The sequence below is a fragment of the Parus major genome, chromosome 2, assembly GCF_001522545.3.
Source record: "Parus major isolate Abel chromosome 2, Parus_major1.1, whole genome shotgun sequence".
Classification (NCBI taxonomy): domain Eukaryota; kingdom Metazoa; phylum Chordata; class Aves; order Passeriformes; family Paridae; genus Parus; species Parus major.
The window spans coordinates 93,711,395-93,721,991 of NC_031769.1; positions in this window are offsets into that span (position 1 = coordinate 93,711,395).

Below are 10,597 nucleotides of genomic sequence, written 5' to 3' on the forward strand. Positions count from 1 at the left end.
GGATGGGATGGGATGGGATGGGATGGGATGGGATGGGATGGGATGGGATGGGATGGGATGGGATGGGATGGGATGGGCCCTGGCTGCCAGGCTTTGCCCTGGCAGGCCCCCATGGGGAGTTCCTGTCACTCCTGGCAGCCCAGAATCTGAGGAGCCTCTGACACCAGGATGCCTGGCACTGTTCTGTGTTGGTGGGAGAAGAGATGGTAAAATGTACCCCAAATGGACAAATGGAACAAAGAAATTTGAGTAAAGTTTCTATTTACACTTATGTTAGGAAAAATCTTGCCTGGAAGCAACAGGGAAGAAAAGATTAAATATATATATATATATAAAACAAAGGAAAGAGAAACTGCTTCTAAAAAGCAGTTTGTTGCATTTAAGAAGGGTATTAAATGACATGACACAGGATGACTTCTGGTGACCTTTTTTATTCTCATACTCCTACATGGGAGTAATTTTTGGTACTTTTTTCCCACACCCTTAAAAAAATTCACAAACTAAAATAAGAATCAAGGACACAAGCTGACAAAAGAAAGACATTAAAGAAGCATTTGTTGTGTAGCAAATATTGTGTAGTGTATTATCACAGTTTCCTGGAAGCCTGTATTGATCTAAATCCACAAAGGATTATGTGAAGAACAAACACAAAAACTACACAATAACTTACCTGAGGGAAAACAACAACTTTTTTTTTGAAAGATAACGGGCCTAATTATCAGCTCTGAGAGCCTTGTAAATTGTCTTTATGGAAACACGGTTTTGTTTTACAAGGCTGTTCATTTGGAGGTGAAAATTACATATGCATACATAAAAATCCTTTGGGAATAGAGGAGAAAGGAGGGGTGGGAAGGAACACATTTATCAGAAATGGTTTAGGTACAGAGGATGACAAAGCAAGGTACTTTACAAAGAAAATATAAGGATGCCCAGCATTCTCTAGTCCTGACAGAGATATCTAGACATCTAAGCTGCTCTGTTTCTTTTTTTAATACTTTGTATTTGAAGTAGTTTCTTTCTAAAGAAATAATTTGTAGGTATTTGTGCCATTGCTTTTAATCACAGGGATGTAGCATGTATGAATCAGCTGAAGCAGTAGCAGCAGAGTAAGTGAGGAGCCTGAAACATAAGCACTGGTCTGGGAGAGGACAACCATGTGAATCAGCTTTCTGGATGGCTGTGGACTGAGAGCTGAGGGAGGCCAGCAGAAATTACATTAATAGTCTGTCCTTTCTGAAGGATTCCATGCAAAATGATGAAAAGGGACAGAAAGTTTCTATGGATACTACAGTACACATACAAAATCTCACTCTCTTTTGAAATTAATTTCAAGTGGCGGTCACGTCCCTATTTGCAGGTGTATGCCATCTAAAAATTTCACATTGCTCAATTTTTTTGTCTTTTTCTCTTATATGAGATAAAGTTACAACATCTACTTTAGTGTATTTCTGAGCATCATAGAAAGCCGAAATTAGTTGTCTTCAGGCCTCTTTATCGTATTTTCCCATTTCCTCTTAATTTTTTTATGTTTCTGCTTAGGTGATTCACAAGCTCAAGTTTCTACATATTGGTTGCTCACACTATCTTAGGTAGACTGCTAGACTGAAAGGGAAGATTGTAAATATGGATGTACAGAACCATACAGCTTTGTTGGATTTCTTTGCTTTCCTGCAAACAATAGTTTTTGGGCTAGTGACAACAAATTTAAAGAGGAGTGTTTAAGGAAGTCCTCACTGGGTGCTTTAATCCCTTCTAAATTGAATCCTATTTATATCACATCAATGTGCATGTGCCCATGTGGACATTTTGACTCCATTAACATTGCTTACCTTAACAACACCCACTTCTGCTGGGTTTGATTTTGTTGACTACAGGTGAACAGAGCTGCTTATCCCTGGAAATTGCATTGCCACTGGCATTCCAGCAATGTTAGCCTCACCTATTACCCCTGGCTTTTCAAAACCAGGTAGACTCAAAGCCCAAACTCATTTAGAGGAATAGCACTAAGCCAAAACAAATAGAAGTATTGTTTACTATGCAGTCAGTACTTTGTCTTCAGAGGTAAGCTTGCCCTGGCCTCCCAAAAAGCAGGACTGCTTTTTGTGTGACATACTGTAATTGTAGAGTGCTGAACACTTGGGTGTGTTCATGGCCTTCCTAATCTACATATGCATGTGTGCCATGTAGTAATTAATGAGCTTGATCCCCACGAGCCTCTTCCAACAAAATAATTTTTAATAGGTGATTAATCAAAATACAGGGCAGACTACACTTAACCTAGACTTAACCATGTAGAGAATGTTGATGTTTACATGGGAGAGGCCAGTTTGGGGTGTCTATGTACCCCAGAACCCAGTTGGAATGCTCCATGGCACTTCATTGGACTCTGCACTCAGCTCTTGCTGTTGTGAAACACACAGAGGAATGCTACAACTGAGACAAGAACTGAATGAAAGTCTTGCGTCCTGATCCTGTGATCCTTCTGCCCATCCTTGAATAATGGAGCATGACTGTGAGATGAAACCTCAGTAGCCCAAGTAATAATACATGCTAAAGGACCCTTCTGCCTCCCTCTGCTCCTTCCCTTCCTTTGCCATTTACCAACTGCTCCTTTTGTCATCTTATTTGTCCTGTCACTATGCTGAGCCTGACAAGTGGAGGATTTATATTCCCAGTGGCTCCATCCAGTCCAGCTCAGAACATCTGCACTGCTCTTCCATGAGCCCCCACAGTATTGTGCCACTGTGGAGCAGACAGACACACAGGGTGGCTCTGTGCTTCTGCGCTAGGTTGACTCTCTGACTTGGTTGCCACAAGCATGAGGAGCTAATTTACCCTGCAGTGGTGGGTTGGATATTCAGGAGGCCCAGCATGCTCTCAGAACTTCTCCTTCCTCACCAGTCCCTAAAAATCTCTTCCTGTCCCAACCTCCTGGCTCAGTGGTTGACACATTGAACTTTTCTGCAGCTCTGGTAGCCCCTGTATGAATAGGGTTGTAACTTTCCTGATAAAAAACACACTCAAAATCTTGCTGCAACTTTAGACCCTCCAGTATCTTAACAAAGTACCAGAACATCCTGGATTACTCAGCCTTCAGCAGTCACTAATTGCTTAACTAAGCCAATTCAGGATGCCATAGATCTTGAAGTCTTTCATCCTAGGCACTAGATTTATTTGCAAACCATGACAGCATGAAGGAGAATACAAGGGTCTTGCTGTGCACTGCTGGATAGCTCTTTGCTCCTTTTTTCCTGGTTTTATATAAGGTGGTTTTGCCCTTCCCCAGAAGTGCTATTTTGCTGAGTCTGTACACCATATTGCCACCACAATTTTCCATGTCCTTTTTTCAGGCTGCAGCAGTGACATGTTGGTAATGTCACTGTCAGAAACATCAAAGCTAACCTGTTTAGAGGGCTGGAGAGATTCCCTCAAAATTAGAGAGAGTGGCAGAGACAACTACAAAAAAAACCAAACCCTCCCCCCTCTTCTAAATTCACTGTGCAAATTGCCCAGATAATGATGTGCTTTTGGCAGGATTCTCCCCATTACATTGCCCTAACATTGTCCAGGAATAGGCAGTCTATTTTTGGGATCTTGTGCTCAGAGAGGGCAGGTACTATTCCCGCTTCTGATTTTGAGGCACTGATTAAAGAACGGTGTGAGAGGCTGTTAGTAAATTGTTCTTTTCCAGCACCTCAGAGGACTGGCTTCCAAACTGCAGAGCCAAAATATCTTAGAAAGTCACTGAATGGGCATACCAAAGAGTCCTTGTTTGATGAAGTGTTAGTCCAGCTGTGCCAGTGCTCGAAGAGGAGTTAAAAACACACCTACATCCCTTTGTTCATTGTCTATTCCTCTCCCTGAGGGACTAAAGCACTCTGTGCTTCTGCCTGCTTGTCCTGGTACTCGGCATTAACATAACAAGTCAATGGCTCAAATGGGAACGGTGAGATGTGTGCCATGTAACAGGCACATGTAAAGGACAGGCAAGCAAAGAGTCAATAATCCAGCTAGATGTGCTCTGATTGCAGATGAGAACCACAGCCCTTGGGCACTGCTTCAGTCCAGCACTTTTCTTTGGAATGACCAAAATGCAAAAACATTCACCCTTTTTCTGTTTAATCTCAGCTATCCTGTAATTCATTCCAGTGTTTCATCACAACTCCATTCCCACTTTATCCAAGCTGAAAGTGCATAGAATGTGCCATATGCATGAGGAGATGTCATTTTCAATTACTCCTTGAACATATTTCAGGATGTTAGAAGACTTTATTTTGGTCTTTTATAAGTTGTTGATTTGTCAGTGTGAAAGAGAAATATTAAGGAGGTTTGGCCAGCAATGCATGCTCTCCTCAATAAAACAGAGCCTAAGTGCTTCCCCAGCTGGAATTTTACTCCAGAGATGCAGATCTGCAGGGCTGATTTTTGTGTCTCTTGTGGTTTAATTGTGGTTCCATTTCCCCTCCTTTGGTGGATCTTCTCTCTTCCCAGACTGAGGATCACATCCAGAACATTGCAATCCCCATTTTTCATTTTGGAAAACTTGCTATGAGTTCTTTTGCTAAGAACATATGTGTGTATGCATGTGTACAGCATGGACTGTAACCACAATTTTGTTCTATGCAGGAAACAGGGAGCTGAAAAACCAGCAACAACAATCTAAAATATTGTCCAAAAATGGCATCTCTGCATATTCCTCCTTTTTTGTTCTTTTGTGTAAATCAAAGGCAGATCCACTGATTCTGGATCAGAATTAAGGATTTTTTTTTTTTTCCTTTTCCAAGAAGAAGAATGCTGTTGTTAGAGATAGGGGAGAGAGTCTCCTTCTAAAACAAAGTCTTCTGAGGAGAGAGGTGACTCTCAGAGGATGTTGGTGGTAGACAAGGGCTATGAAGAACCAGAAAGGTAAATCATTGAAGAATAAGGAGAAAAAGGTAAGCAGGGAAGAAAATTGGACTGTACTGAAGACAAATGGAAGAAAGCAGAAGATTGTGCCTGTGGAAGAAGCTACAGAAATCTGTTTCTGAGGCTTCTAATTCACCAGCTACTCTGCTCAAAGCAGGAGGCAGTGAGATGGCACTCCTTGATTGTTTTATTTTCTGCTGATGTCTGTGTAGCAGTGATGCCCCAGAAACAGGCCTGGTCACCAGAACCACTCAGGTTCTTGGAGGATGCTTGCATGTAACAGGAGGAACGTCGTGCAGTGGTGGCACTGCTGCTGCTCAGGCAGCTGGGCAGGATCCCACACACAGATTTCTTGCTCAGGAGTAACACAGGGGAATCACACTAAGGGATGCTTAAACTTGATAAAGTTATGAGCTGTTTGTTTGTTGTAAGCAATACAGAAATCAAATCATCTACTCTTCCCTAAACAAATGTCATACAACATTGGATGCATGAAAACTAACAATACATCACATAAAGAAAATCTAATTACTTGGAAATTCTGCTAGAAAATTGGATTTCACTAATGGATCATTTTGCAGTTTGCTCCATGCCCAACTATTCATCATTTGCAAAGAAACTGCAGTGAACAGCTTCAAGGAAATAACTGAAAATAATTAAGTTTTACAAAACTGGTACTGAAAATCATCCATGATTTTCCTAAACCCTCATTTTTTTCTACTTCAGATTTGGATTTTTAGAAGAGAAATCAAAAAATGGACATACTCATGTGTAAATGCATCATGATCTACTGTATGGGATGGCTCCATTTAATTTGATTTTTAAACATGCAGTACTATAGTACACAGCCCTTAAGCCAAAACAACAAAACAAATCAGAAAAAATGCTATAAATTAAGATTCCCTTGTGTAAGTGGAGAAAAGCAGCACAGATTCTCCCTGGGAATTCTATTTCCAGTTTACAAAACCTTTCACATGCAGTATTGTAAGTATCCACTTGGTGGTTACTTGTGCCTACGAAGGAGATGGTTTTTTCCATCTCCTTGGAAATCAGTTTTGCTTTCCATTTCTCTTCTAGTAACAGACAGCATGCAGATCTCTGACTGCATTTTACAATTTGTGGCATAGCATGATGTGAACATGTGGATTTTGGGTCACTCTTGCCAGTAGAAAAAAAAATTAAAATCAGTCTGGTGCAAATTCCTAACATAAACTCATTTCAGAGTCTGCAGCCATTGAGCTGAATTGATCTAATCTGTATGACAACATGGTATGTTTTCTGGTAGTATCAGCTATCAAAATGTCTTTTTAATGCACTGAAATAATGTCTGGTCATTTGACTAGAAAAGATGACACTTAACTTTTTCTCTTTTGAGCTACAACCTATCCAAATGATCACAGCCCTGTTAATGCCATCTCTTAATTATGTGTAATATTCTGCCCATTTAAATTACTTTAAACCATTCATGTAAATAGCAGCCCAATGCCAGGCAGAATTAGCTTATTAGATGGTGGGGTGTTTCTTTCTACACAACCCTAGTGCAGCTTCTAAGTATTTCTGGAATTGCTTCAGACACTCATAAAGAGAGGCTACAAAGAGCCAGATTCAGTATTGGCATAATGAGATCACTTGGCCTGGACTTGATGCAAAGACTGGAAGCAGCATACAGAAAGACTGGAAAACAATCTCAGCATTTTCCCTTCTTTGTTCTCCCTTTCACAGACTGTGGACAGACACACAACATGCCACACAGCAGCAGATTCACTGGAAAGCATCCTCTTAGGCTTGGAAAATTGCTCTCAAGCCACTGACTCCAATCCCAGGCAAAAAAAAAAAATCCATTTATAATTCCCCTCTCTGATTAAGCTTCATTTTACAGCTAATTTTCCCTTTGGTGACTGGTAACATAAAAAGGCAAAGAATGTAGCAGAGAAGCAAAGGCAATATTGTATCAGGCACTATTTGAGACACCGACACAAAAGTTCCAGAATATTTTTAAAGTCTTATTTTTTTCTGCCGGGTTTGAAGAATTACAAGTAAACCAAAATCTGCTACAGTGATTGCCAAGGTACCTTACTGGCTTCTTCAGGTGATACTGTTTACAAAAGAGAGGGAAAAGTTGGCATGAGGTTTAGAGATTAATTGAAAGGGGATATATGAGAAGAGCAGGGCAATTGAACTCTGCTATGTGGAACCTAGAAAGAGGTAGAAGTGAAAGAGAAAGCTAATATCTTTAGCTTTCATGGGCAACTATGCCTAAGAAATATTTCAAAAATTAAAAAGCAAACAGGAGAAAATATATTACAATATTTTTATTCTATTTATACATGGGAAAGCTTTTTCTGCCTAAACACTTGCCCTTGTTTAAATCAGTGAATTATACCAGGCTTTTCCCTTGCCCACAAAGCTGTACTCTGTATTTTATATTGTGCCATTTTTCTGCTTCTGGTTCACAATGTGACCTGATAAACTCGCTGCTCACTGGTGCCATAAAACTTCTGCGAGTAGTTTGCAACGTACTCTTTTTGATTAATGGCATAAATGAGAAAATTCATTTGGATTCCTCTGGTAGACTCAGTACTCTGCAGGGGAATTTCACTGCCTAAAGGGCATGTTCAAACCTATGCCTAACCTTGCAAGGTTTCTCAGCAGCAACTTTGCCAAAGGAAATTGGAAATAAATATTTGTATGTTAAAATATATTTTCAAAGTCTATATGAACAGCCCTTAAAAGTTTCTTGACCTCCTAGAAGGAAAACAGGAGATTCATATGTACCTTGTGAAAAATTAGCAGACATGTACCCTATTTCCATAGACAACCAATGACAGAAGGTGATAAAATCAATCAAAGAGAACAATGAGTCCTAATGAACCAGTTTTACATTTCATTAACTTGAGTGCCAAGGTAGTTCTTAATGACTGATTTACTTTCTTTCTTCATGAAGAATGCAGTAATTAGGAAAATAAGGTCTAACAGCATAATAGGACTTGAGCCTGCAGTGCAGTTTGTGTCTGAAGGTGAGAGAAACATGAGGGCTCAGCAGCTCCTTGGACTGAGGACTCCTTGTGGCCTTGGTCTTAGGAGCTACTGAGCCCTTGCAGGGCATACAGCACAGATGGATGCCATGCCAGGCTCCAACCTGGCTGTGCCAAGGCATATCACTCCTGGCTACTAAAGCATCTGACATCTGAACTGTCACTGGTGGTGTGCAATTTTGTGATGTGCCCAGCACAGTGCTGAAGAGGAGACCAATTTTATGCTGACATCATGCTCTAAGCATTAATTCAAAGATTAATTGGGTAGGAACTAATTCCTGTTAGTCCTGGATTATTTTTACTGCCCTTGATGTCACTTGCCTTAATTCAACTTGCTAATTAATTTCCATCGAGTTTAATTCTCAGTAAAAATGAGAATAGGAATATAGCCACCTTTGGAAACACAGGAATGCAACATGAAGCATCCACATCTTAATATATACAGTAAACAAAGGTTCTCTGATGCAGAGGGTTTTCTTAAAGAAAAATTGCTATGGCACATAGGGACACTCATATACATACATACATACATATATATATATATATATATATAATTCTGTTGGTCTTAACCTTGAAGCTTAGGGAAATCTGAAATTAGACTTGAATTTTGCAGCTAGCAATAAATTGTTATTGAAGGCTAAACCACTTGATCCTAAGTCACCCAGGCTTTTATTTTTTACTAAATCCAAGCTTTTGGGTCAATTCTTGACCTGCTCTGAAGCTCTCTGTGTACATGTGTACAAGAAGGTATGTGTACACACACACATACATATTTACCAGACTTGTCCAGCTTTTTCACTCACTAAAGTCAGTGAGATATTTAAAAATTCAGAGCCTGAACAACTAGATACAACCCCTCCCCCCACCTGAATGCTATATTGAAATCTTTTGAGAAGACAGAGCTTTATTCCCTGCAAATGGTTCCTCTGGGATTTACCATAAAATGAAACTGGTAAACTACCCAGTGTAAGAGTCATATAACTTGCATTTGCTTCATTAAGCTATTTTCATCTTGCACTTTTATTTTTTATTAAAACTATTAAGGCAATATTAAAACTACATTAAAACTTATTATGATTTTCTTTATTTCTCCATATTCTGTAATTTCAAAGCATTAGATACCTGCGTGTTAAAGTTAGAATTGCTTTTGCTACATGTAGCAGCTGTTTCCAAACCAAAGAGGAGGATTTGGGCTCCTTATGGACCCCAAAATCCAGTGAATTTTAGCTGGTATCTTGGGATGAAATGAAAAGTGCAGCCAGACACCCTACTGATGCTGCCTGCAGGGCTAACTACCCTGATCCAGCTGCTGAGGGAGCAGGGGCAGCATATGGCTGGGGTGGAAACAGGGACAGGACTGCTTCTTTCAGAAAACATTTCCATTAAGACCACCTTGTCTGCAATATCTCATTACATCTTTAAGGTGTGGACATTTGATACAGTTCTGCTTCCAGCACCCCAGAGAACCCAGCCGTGCAATGTGCCTCTCTGCACCAGCCTGGCGGCATCCTCAGGGCTTGCTGACCTCTCTGAAAGTAATCCTGGCAAGAAACAGCTCTACCCTTCTCTGCCCTGTTAGCAAGTTGAGAAAGCTCCCTGGGCAGCAAGGAATATCTTTCACTGGGGAAAGGGACTGGACTAGGCAGGCAACACAAAGAGAAAAAGAGGGAGGTGGCAGTGGAGGAGGAGGAAAGAACAAGCTTGGTTTTTTTCAGCAGCAATTAGAAAAGGTCAGCTGTGACACCTAACCTGGTCTGAAATGCCTGTATTTTTTTCTTGGCTTAAAGTCAAGTGTAATTAGGTTAGTTTTCAGAACTATTGTTGAAACACCAAGATATGCAGAATTTCACAGACATTTAATAAAAATGCATAATATCCCTTGGGGATTGCTGACACACAGAGAAGTCAAGATCCACACTTTAAAATACATGTGGGTTCGGTAGTGCCTAAACTATTACCTAGATAGCTTAGGACCAGGAGTAGGGATTTTTCTTGACTTTCCCCACCACCCACATCTCTCTTCAATGTGAGACATATCTCGGGATTGTTCCAGACATCACTATGGCAGATCCGCAATTTTATCTCCTAGGTGGCAGCAGTCACTGATGAAGGTTGGCAGTTTTCAAGCCTAGCTGGTGCTTCTGCAGAGGAATGGCTGAGCAAAACTCTCCCTCATCCACTTATTGCCCTAGAAATTTCCAAAGAAAACCCCAAGCTGGTCAGAGACAGTCTCTGAAAGCATTTTTGATCAGACTGAGAAACAGGATTAAAATATTTTTGTTCCTAGCTGCCTCCTTGGCCTTTGCTGCTTGCCACATTCCCAAGAAACAGCCTGTATCACCCATGCCTCAAAAGTAAGCCTCTCAGTAAAAGTATGAGGGGAAAGAAAAAGAAAATTTGAAAAGGCAGCCACAGCAGGTGAAGAAATGAGACGGTGGAGAAATCAAGCAAAACACACTGATGGAAGATGTGGCTAATGATAATGATTCTGCTTCTGAGACTTTGAAGATGAAAGTATTTTTGCTCTTCTTGCATCTCCCTCCCCACTGACAGTCTCTAGAAAGGAAAGCTGGAATATGTCCAGCAGTATTTTTATCTTTCTTTTTCTTTTCTGCCACAGTCTGCCATCTACTTAGAAGCTCCATTTCAAGTCCTGC